Raw genomic sequence first — 9485 nt, forward strand, 5'->3', positions numbered from 1 at the left:
TGTGCACATGATTGCTGTGCAACTGTTGATAGTCGTCTGTCTCCGACACGGTAAGCTGGAGACGTCTAGTCTAAATCTGTAAATAGTGTTGCAAAAGATTCATCGAGTCATTAATTACATTTGGCATTAATTTATATCTATATTATATTAGAAGCACAAATGCCCTTAGCAAAATGTCATTCATTTTTTTTATTCTTTATAAAAAATAATTATATTTAGGATTTAATCAATTATACTTACTTTAAATAAAACTTAAAAAGAAAGAATAAACAACAGCATAGGTAAGAAATCCTAATATCAATTATACTTACTTTAAATAAAACATTATTGTAAATTATTTTTCTAATATTTAGGACTTAAAAATTAATTATATTTTGTATATTAAATATTTTATTATTTGAACTAGGTAGAAATCCTAATATTTAGGAATTCAAATCAATTATACTTACTTTAAATAAAATATTAAAAAGAAAGAAAAAACAACAACATACTTTAATCACGTTTTTCTGCCCGATTCTTTTATTAACAAGAGATACACTACCTATTATAGCTTTATTTACATATTACAAATAAAATACTTACTATCAATTAATTAATGTTTACCTAGAATAAAGAGTAGAATGTAATACTAATGGCTTTTAATCTCATTGCAAACTTGATCTTGATCTTGATATCTATCTATCTATATCTATATAAAATATTAAAAGTATGAAGACCCTTAGTGAAATATTATTCGCTTTTTTAGCCTTTAAAAATAGAGTTCACAATATATAAAATTTTAATTATAATAAAATTATTTTTCTAATATTTAAGGCTTTAAGATTAACTAAATTTTGTTTAAATGCTTCCTTATTTGAACTAGGTAAAAACTCATAATACTTAGGATCTAAAATTGAATAAGATTTTACTTATAAATTTTTCCTTATTAAAATTGTACACTATTTCCTTAAATCTGACTTTCATTAAACTTCATTAAATCTGACATTTATATCATTAAATTTCATAAAGTTAGTGTTGTTTATTAGCTTCTTTTCCTGAATATCCAACGAGATTGGAGTTAAATCCTAGCACTACTTGTGAAAGAAAACAATTTTTTTTTTGAGACGTTGGGAATTATAATGTAATGAAAACTATTTTCCAAGTTTTTGTCTTCATTTAAATTTTGCAGAATTAAACACCTAAGATCATTAAGAATGTTTCCAAATTCTATTTTTTTCCCGGACCATGTGGTATTACAAATTCTAAATTTTCACATATGCACAATAATCTTAAGGCAGCCAATTTATTTTCTATTTTTGATATAAAATATTCAATCATTAATGATGAATAACACGAACATCATATGTTACGTTAGATATAGTATCATTAAATAATTTTTTATACTTAAAACTTTAAAATTAACTAAAAGTATTTTATTAATATTTTCTTTTTGAACTATTCGTACGAACTCATAATATTTATATTAAAAATCAAAACAATTTTTACTTATCTTAATTATTTTCTTATTTGAATTACGTAAAATAACTAAAACTTGTTAATCTAATTCATATCCAAAAGAAGAAAAACTAAAAATTTAAATTCAATTCTTATTTATCAAGAGCTAATGACTATCATGGTCATCGAATATGAATGATCTAAGTTGCACCCATTTCAACAATTTTGCTTTGAATAAAAAAAATATCGAAAATATGATCAAGGTATATTGTCTCCTGCTTCTGCTAATTCAATCAAAATTAATATCACTAATTCAAATGAGAAAAATGAGTTTAAATATAACAATGAACAAGAAATCCAAAAATGAAAAAGTCCACAAAGAATAAGTAAGAACTAATTGATACTAAAATCGAAAATATCAGTCGATACTCCTTCTATATTCAAGGATATTTTAGATTCTCAAATTCTATTTTGCTTTGTAAATATATACAATGTGTAAATCTCATTTTAGATAATACTGTCATTAGTACTAGTATTTTGAAATTCACTGTAATATTAGTTGATAACCAAAAACACAAAGAGAATCTACTTTTTTAAAGAAAAGAGAACACTTTTAATTTCTGGAATTATTCCATGCAGGGATACTTGAGAAAAAAATTAATTGTTTCAGAAAAATTGCTATATAGAAAGATAAGTTTAGTTAAATTCCAGATAGTGATTATGAAAATTCATCTATTCTCTAAAGGTTCAGGTAACAAGGTCAAAGACAAAATAGAGTTACACCCTTTTTTTTGAATGATGGTAATAGTTCATTAATCACAATTAATAAAATGATGTATTTAAAAAACTTGATATAATTATTAGACAAGAAAAATAACTAAGACAATCTTAATGTATTGTACTAATATTTATGTTTTAGCTTATAGTGATTTTTGAATTCAACTAGAGTTTCTCCACTTAAAATTATGATAAATTAGTGATGGACTATATCTCTTAATTTTCAAATTGATTATCGATTTGATAAACTTGGCATTCCTGTGAGGCGCCAATGAAGAAGCTAGATCAAAGTATGGGTTAAATATATGTATTATTTGAATTTATTTTTATGTTAATATTTATTTTTAATATTTTCTTCTATCAGTGTTCGCATTATATGCCTGAGGATTTCTATATGGTGCAATTTCTTCCTCTAAATCTAAATAAATCAACATTAATCATTTTTAAGAACTCAACTTTTTAATTTTATTTTGTAAATAAAATATATTATTTAATAATATTTTTTTAATTATATATTAATTGATATACATAAACGCGTAAAGTATATTGCTAAATGCCGTTCGCCTTTTTAAATCTAAAAAAAGTTAAATTAAATTCATATATAATGTCACGACCCGAATTTTCCACCCTCGGGAGCCGTGATGGCGCCTACTAGTGAAAGCTAGGTAAGCCAATTGTGCCACTTACTTAACCTTTTTCATATATATTTAATCCTTTAACAATGGTGAACAAACATCACATAAACAACGGAATTGAATAAGCGGAAGAAAATAAAATGTAACAGTTTAATATTAATACCGATACAACTCCATAAACCAAAATCTACCCAGATCTGGTGTTAAAATTTCACAAACTGTCTAAGAATACTACAAATAAGGGCCCGAAAGACAAATATAAGCAGTTTCAGAAGTACATAGAAGAAACAGTATAGAAAGATAGAAGGAGACGCCAGGGCCTGCGGACGCCTGTAGGACTACCTCGGGTTACCTTAATGGACTGAAGACAACACCCTCACTGCGGTCCAAAAGCTGCAGCACCGGGATCTACACACAGTGCAGAGTGTAGTATCAGCACAACCGACCCCATATGCTGGTAAGTGCCTAGCCTAACCTCGGCGAAGTAGTGACGAGGCTAGGACAGGACTACCAAATAAACATGTGCAGTTAAATCATATACAACGGAAAGTAAAGGCAGAAATGTACAGTTAAGGATAGGAGGGGGAACATGCTGCGGGGAACATCAAGTAATAACAGAAGAACAACAGATAAATATAAGGAACACCAAAGTTCAATTGTAAACAAAATTCAGAAATAAAGACAAGTGCACAACATCACTATTCGTGCTTTTACTCTCGTCCTCACCATAAAATCAATAAAATTGGCTTGGCAGCATCCTTCGTGCTTTTACCTCGCATAATCATGGCATGGAATGATCCTTCGTGCATTATCACTCATATCATGGAACAGAATTGTACATCGTGCGGCACGTCATCACCCATCGTGCTTTAACCTCACAAAATCGGCACGACATCACCCTTCATGCATTAACACTCTCTCACAAATATCATGCACGGCATCACCCTTCATGCTTTAACATTCTTCCTTACCCAAACAACAATCGCAAAGCAATAAGGTCAATAGAATCAATAAAATTCCGGCAAGAAAACAATAATATATCAACCATATCCCGGCAAGGGAAACAATATCAAAACAATAACATCCCGGCAGGGGAGATAACATCGAAAGTAACAACATCCCGGCAAAGGAGACAAATATCATAAACCTCTTCTCTTTTCCACATTTACTTCACAACTCAATTCACAACTTGAGCCAATGCTCTAAAATGTTCAATTGCCAATAATAATTTCACAAATCATTTTACAACTTGAGTCAATGCTCTTCAATGTTCAATTACCAATAATACTTCCACAAGCCTTGTTCAACAAAAGAAATCATCATATAAAGCACGAACAATATGAATCGGAGTCACATTAATCATTGTATAAGACTCACAGGTATGCTTGACACCAACGTATAGATACTCATCACCATGCATATACGTCGTACTCAACAATTAACGCATAGCAAATAAGACACGACTTCTAATCCCTCAAACTAAGGTTAGACCAAACACTTACCTCGATGCCACGAATACAATTCAAGCCTCAACTACCGCTTTACCTCTTATTTTCACCACCAATTCGCTTGTATCTAGCCACAAGCTACTTAACTATATTAATAAATGCTAAATGAATCAATTCTAATGCATGAAAATAAGTTTTCCAAAGATTTTTCCAAAAAGTCAAAACTTGACCCTGGTCCTACATGGTCAAAACCCGAGGTTCGAACCAAAACCCAATTACCCATTCACCCACGAACCCAAATATATAATTTATTTTGAAATCGAACCTCAAATCGAGGTCCAAATTCCCAAAATTTGAAAAACCTAAGTTCTACCCAAAACACCCAATTTCTCCCATGAAAACCCTTGATTTTGAGTTGAAATCATGTGAAAAGATGTTAAAGATTAAGAAAAACGAGTTAGAAATGACTTATAATCGATTTGGAAGAGTGGTTGTCTTTGCAAAATCGCCCAAAGGTGTTTAGGTTTTGAAAAGGTTGGAAAAATGCAGAAATTTTTGGCTAAGTTATGATTTAGCAGGTTGTAGATGTCGCAATTACGACCAAGGTTCGCAATTGCGAACCCTTAAGAAACATGCTATCTTCGCATTTGCGAAGAATAAGTCGCATTTGCGACTCTGGCCCTATTCGCATTTTCGATAAAATGGTCGCATTTGCGATAAGGCCTGCCCAGGTCATCTTCGCATTTGCGATACAACTTCGCAATTGCGAAGCCTGCAGGCCTACAATACACCAATAATTTTCTAAGTCCAATTTCACTCCGTGGCCAAAAACCTTGAAAAAGAGACCAAAGGTGGCTGTTCTTGCAAAAACAGCCTTCCTGCGCCCTTTTGGGGACATTCAGCTATTTTAAACAAGAATGACATCACCTTACTTATATACAATAAAATATTTTTGTTCTTTTTGGGCTAATTTTGCAAAAAGGAAAGTTGAACCCGATGGGGATTGCCTACGTATCCCATATTCGGAGATAATCAAACTGGCGTAGTTCGGGTAGATTTGACAAAATGAAAACAAAACCAACTATTTTCAAAAACAAAATTCTCTTTTTTTTTTAAAATTTCGGCAGAGTTTACGTATATTTTTGGATATTGGGGTTTTCAAAAACAAGCAATTATCTCTCTTAGCCCTCACGTTTTCCTTTTTTTTCCCAACTTTTCTCCTATTATTCATAAGCTGGTCAACATGCAAATCCGAAGCAAATAAATGCACAAGTAACAAGTAGGATGCATCAGGATGGTCTTTTCATTTAGAGTACACCTGTCCTAGACAGACCCAACTCCTGTGTTGAGTTTCTAAAGTCAAATACACGTGATGCAAACAAACGTTCCTACTAGAGATCCGGCATGAGGTTTTGTTATACTAGGTTTAAAACCTGGGTGTATTGTTCTAGACCTGGCTTATCCAAGCGGACAGCTCGAGCTGGGGGCCGAGGGGGGCAGCATACCGGAAATACAGAAGCTTCACCAGCTTTGCAACTTGTCTGAACCTCTTCTAAAATTGGATAAGACTCTAAACAGAAGAGAAGTCACACGAAGTGCACACTCCCCAGATGATTTAGAAGACTTTGAGAGAAGAAGAGTTTCGCAACAGTTTATATACAGTTCATACAATATCAAAGTGGTAAAAAACGGCATTTAGCACATATGCTCAAACATGTAAAAAAAACAGATAATAAATAAAGCCAACTATAATGGCTATTCTAAGCTAGAATTCTTGAACCCTGAACCAGAGATACTGGGTTCGATCCCCAGTAGAGTCGCCAGAGCTGTCACACCTCCTTTTTACACACCCGAAGGGGATATAAGGGTGTTTTTCCAATTTAAGTGACATTATTCGAAATGGGATTATTTATTTATTTTTTAGAGTCACCACTTGAAATATTTTAATTGGTGTCCCAAGTCACCGGTTTATTTTAAAATCCCAAATCGAGGAAATTTGACTTTCCTTTTGAAGTCTGCGAACCAGAAATTCTAAGTAAGGAATTTTGTTAACCCGAGGGAATGTGTTAGGCACCCCCGGATTCCGTGGTTCTAGCACGGTCGCTTAAACTATTATAATTGGCCTATTATTTGATTTTAATATATGTTTTAACCTACAATATATTTTATCTTATTGAACCGCTTTTAATTATTTTTTGGAAGATTCAATGTTATTTAAAATACGCCTTGAACCACGCCACATGAAATGCACCCACGGTCCGCGATGCATTTTATTTAACGTTGTTGGGATTTGGATTTGGGTCACATGAAATGCACACCCAATTTTAGGAATATAATTTTTAAATAGCGTGCCTAAAGCAACTACTCACTTTTCAAGTTTGCGAGGGCCATGAAAAATTCAACTAAATGGCACGCCTCGATTTCTAAGGATTCAAAATTAATTAACTGAGGGCCATGCTCTTTGAGATTTTATTTGGCACGGCACACCTCGATTCCAATTTTTAAAGGGAACTCAAACTAAGCTTTGGAGGGCCATAAGCTATATCTTACTTGATATGGCGCACCTCAAATCTAATTATCTAAAAAAAATCTTATTTTTTTAAAATTGAGAGGGCCATAGACTATTTATCTAATATGGCGCGCCCCATCTAATTAAAGGAATTACAACAACGTAATTGGAACTATTCGTTGCATGATTACTAGTCGTAAAGGAGTATTGGATTTCTATGCTAAATTCAACCCAAGAGCATGAACGAACAAGGAGAGTCCAATTGATGGAGTTCTTCAGCGACTGGGCCAGCATTTAAGCCCAAATCTTAGAGTAAAATTTATACTAATTTGCTTAAACACATGCCAAACTAAAGCTTCATGAAATATGAAATCAAATTAACTTCTTTTCTCTTTTTTTTTTTTTAAAAATACAATAAGGGCTTGTCGTCAAAAAATCTTTCCTTGTTGAGCTAAACAGATTTCTTAAGAGTATTAAAACATGCTAAAAATCACAAGACCCCACGTTGAGCCCACAAAGAGCCAAACCTCAAAGCCATAGACTGATTCTCCCATAGTCTTCAAGTTAAACCCATCAGCCTGGAAACTTTGTACTCTCAGCACAAATTAGGAATACCATAGTCTTTGGGCATTTAACACTCAATCATACAAATGAAAAATACAGAACATGCGTTTTAACAATAGTACAAGGACATGGCTTTTCTTTTCAAAAGAACAGCTATAAAATCAGTCAAAAACTCACATATGTAATCTCTCAATTACCCGCTATTTTTAGGCCGAACAAACACCACATACACTCTGAATAAAGATGAACCCAAATAAAGGTTCCTCATTTAATCTTATATACATGTTCAATCACTCATCCACAAGGCTCACACATCCAACTTCTAACTCAACATTGAAACTTGCAATACCAAAGAATGACTAAATACATCAGTTCACAACTTTACACATATTAGACTAAATTGCTCATCCAATTTACAAAGGCTTCACTAATAATAAACTAATGAACACATAAACATATAACAAGACATAAATGAATACAGCAGCAAATAATCCAAGCTAGACTGTCATGAAGCATTGTATCATCAGACATTCCAATTCCCATTTCAACATGTCATTTGAGATTCAATGTGCACCTGGTTACAGTAACAAACAGCAAGGACAATGAGCTGAGAATTTAAGATGAAACAACAACAATGGTCAATGATGGAAAAAGCCAAACAACACAACAATGTTTCAGCTTTTGAACCAGATTCAAACCCAGAATCAATACCACTTTGACAGCTTTTGAAAATCTGACTAAAAGGGAACTCGAAGAGCAGAAACCAGCAAAATTCTAAGCAAATTCCAACATTTTTCAAAAAATCTAGAAGAAGCTCAACCATTTTCTTTTTAAGGTATTTTTCAGTCTTTTTCAATCTGACTTGTGAATGAAGAAAGAGTGCCTTTATAGGCAAGCCCTTAGGGCAGCAAGAGTGAATTCATGTTTGCACATTAATCCTTTTAGAATTTTCATTTTTGCTGTTTAATCGTTAGTTCAAAAATCAGATATTCAGAATCAGTCTCAATCCCCACTTTCTAGGTAGCTTCCCATTCAGTTATTAAAGATTCTCTCACCTAGATTTCCTAATTTAACCTTTGAACCTCTGCTGTTTACTTCAGAAATCTTATGGGTCAAATTGACCCAATAGTTCAGCCAGACATGGGCTCAATTATGACCCAATAACCTAAACAAACCTCTTGAAGTAGGGTCTAAAATGGCCTCAAAGCCCAAACAACAAGAATGAACCAAACCAAATCAGTAATTTTGTGACAAGCAGAAGGAAACACTTAAACAATTTCAACTAAAACCTAAGCTAAGTGACTGATTAATATGAAATTAACTAAGTTATTAAATCAAAACAAACTAACTAATTTGACTATAAGGCTAACAAAAAAATCAGGAAGAAAACTAAACAGACCTTTGGGCAAAACAAAATGAATCAGGGGAAAGCTTTGAAGAAAAACAAACACAAATTAATCTAGAAGGGAGGTCCTAAGTTCAGAGCCTTAGTCGAGTTTCAACCAAACTAAAAAAAGACTAAATAAAGAAAGAAAGAGGAAAAGAAGAAGAGTAAGACAGTGAAACAAACAAGAACGGACCAAGAGGTTAAGAAACTTACCAGATCAAAAATCAAAACACATCGGAGACATTGACTTAACGAAACTAATGTCAATCATTTGTTCTTTGTCAAGAACAACTGAACAACATCAGTTTTCGTTGAATCAAAAGTTCAAAACTCGTATGAAATAGCAGCCTATGATCATGCATGCCACTGGGTTCGATGAAAAATGATTTTAGACTTTTAGGGCTCGAACTCACATTTAAGATTTGAGGAGTTCTAGATAGATTCAAGGGAAACCAGTGATGGATTTTGTATGAGGGAGTCATAGGGGTTATGTGGTATTGATTTAGGGTCGATTGGGAGTGCCACCGCCAGCTAGAGATGGTGGAAAGTGGGGCGCTCTAGGGTTCAATGGAGATGGTCTGGGATGGGATGAGAGAGACAAAGAGTGAGAGAATTGGTCTTTGGGGGGGGGGGGGTTGACCTTAATTCGGATATTTTAATGCGATGGATCGACCAGTTTCGGGCCGTTGGATTGATGAGATCCAACGGCTGAGATCAACTTGAGGTAAGAC

The 9485-nt window shown here is 33.2% G+C and overlaps 1 non-coding gene across 1 annotated transcript; it reads left to right on the forward strand.

Moving 5' to 3' along the window:
• Window positions 1–971: 971 nt before the first annotated feature.
• On the forward strand, window positions 972–1078 carry LOC138886647 (small nucleolar RNA snoR97). Its single transcript, XR_011405696.1, has one exon. It is a non-coding gene; the product is annotated as a small nucleolar RNA snoR97 (small nucleolar RNA).
• The last annotated feature ends 8407 nt before the right edge of the window (window positions 1079–9485 follow it).

Source organism: Nicotiana sylvestris, chromosome 2, assembly GCF_000393655.2.
Source record: "Nicotiana sylvestris chromosome 2, ASM39365v2, whole genome shotgun sequence".
Lineage (NCBI taxonomy): Eukaryota > Viridiplantae > Streptophyta > Magnoliopsida > Solanales > Solanaceae > Nicotiana > Nicotiana sylvestris.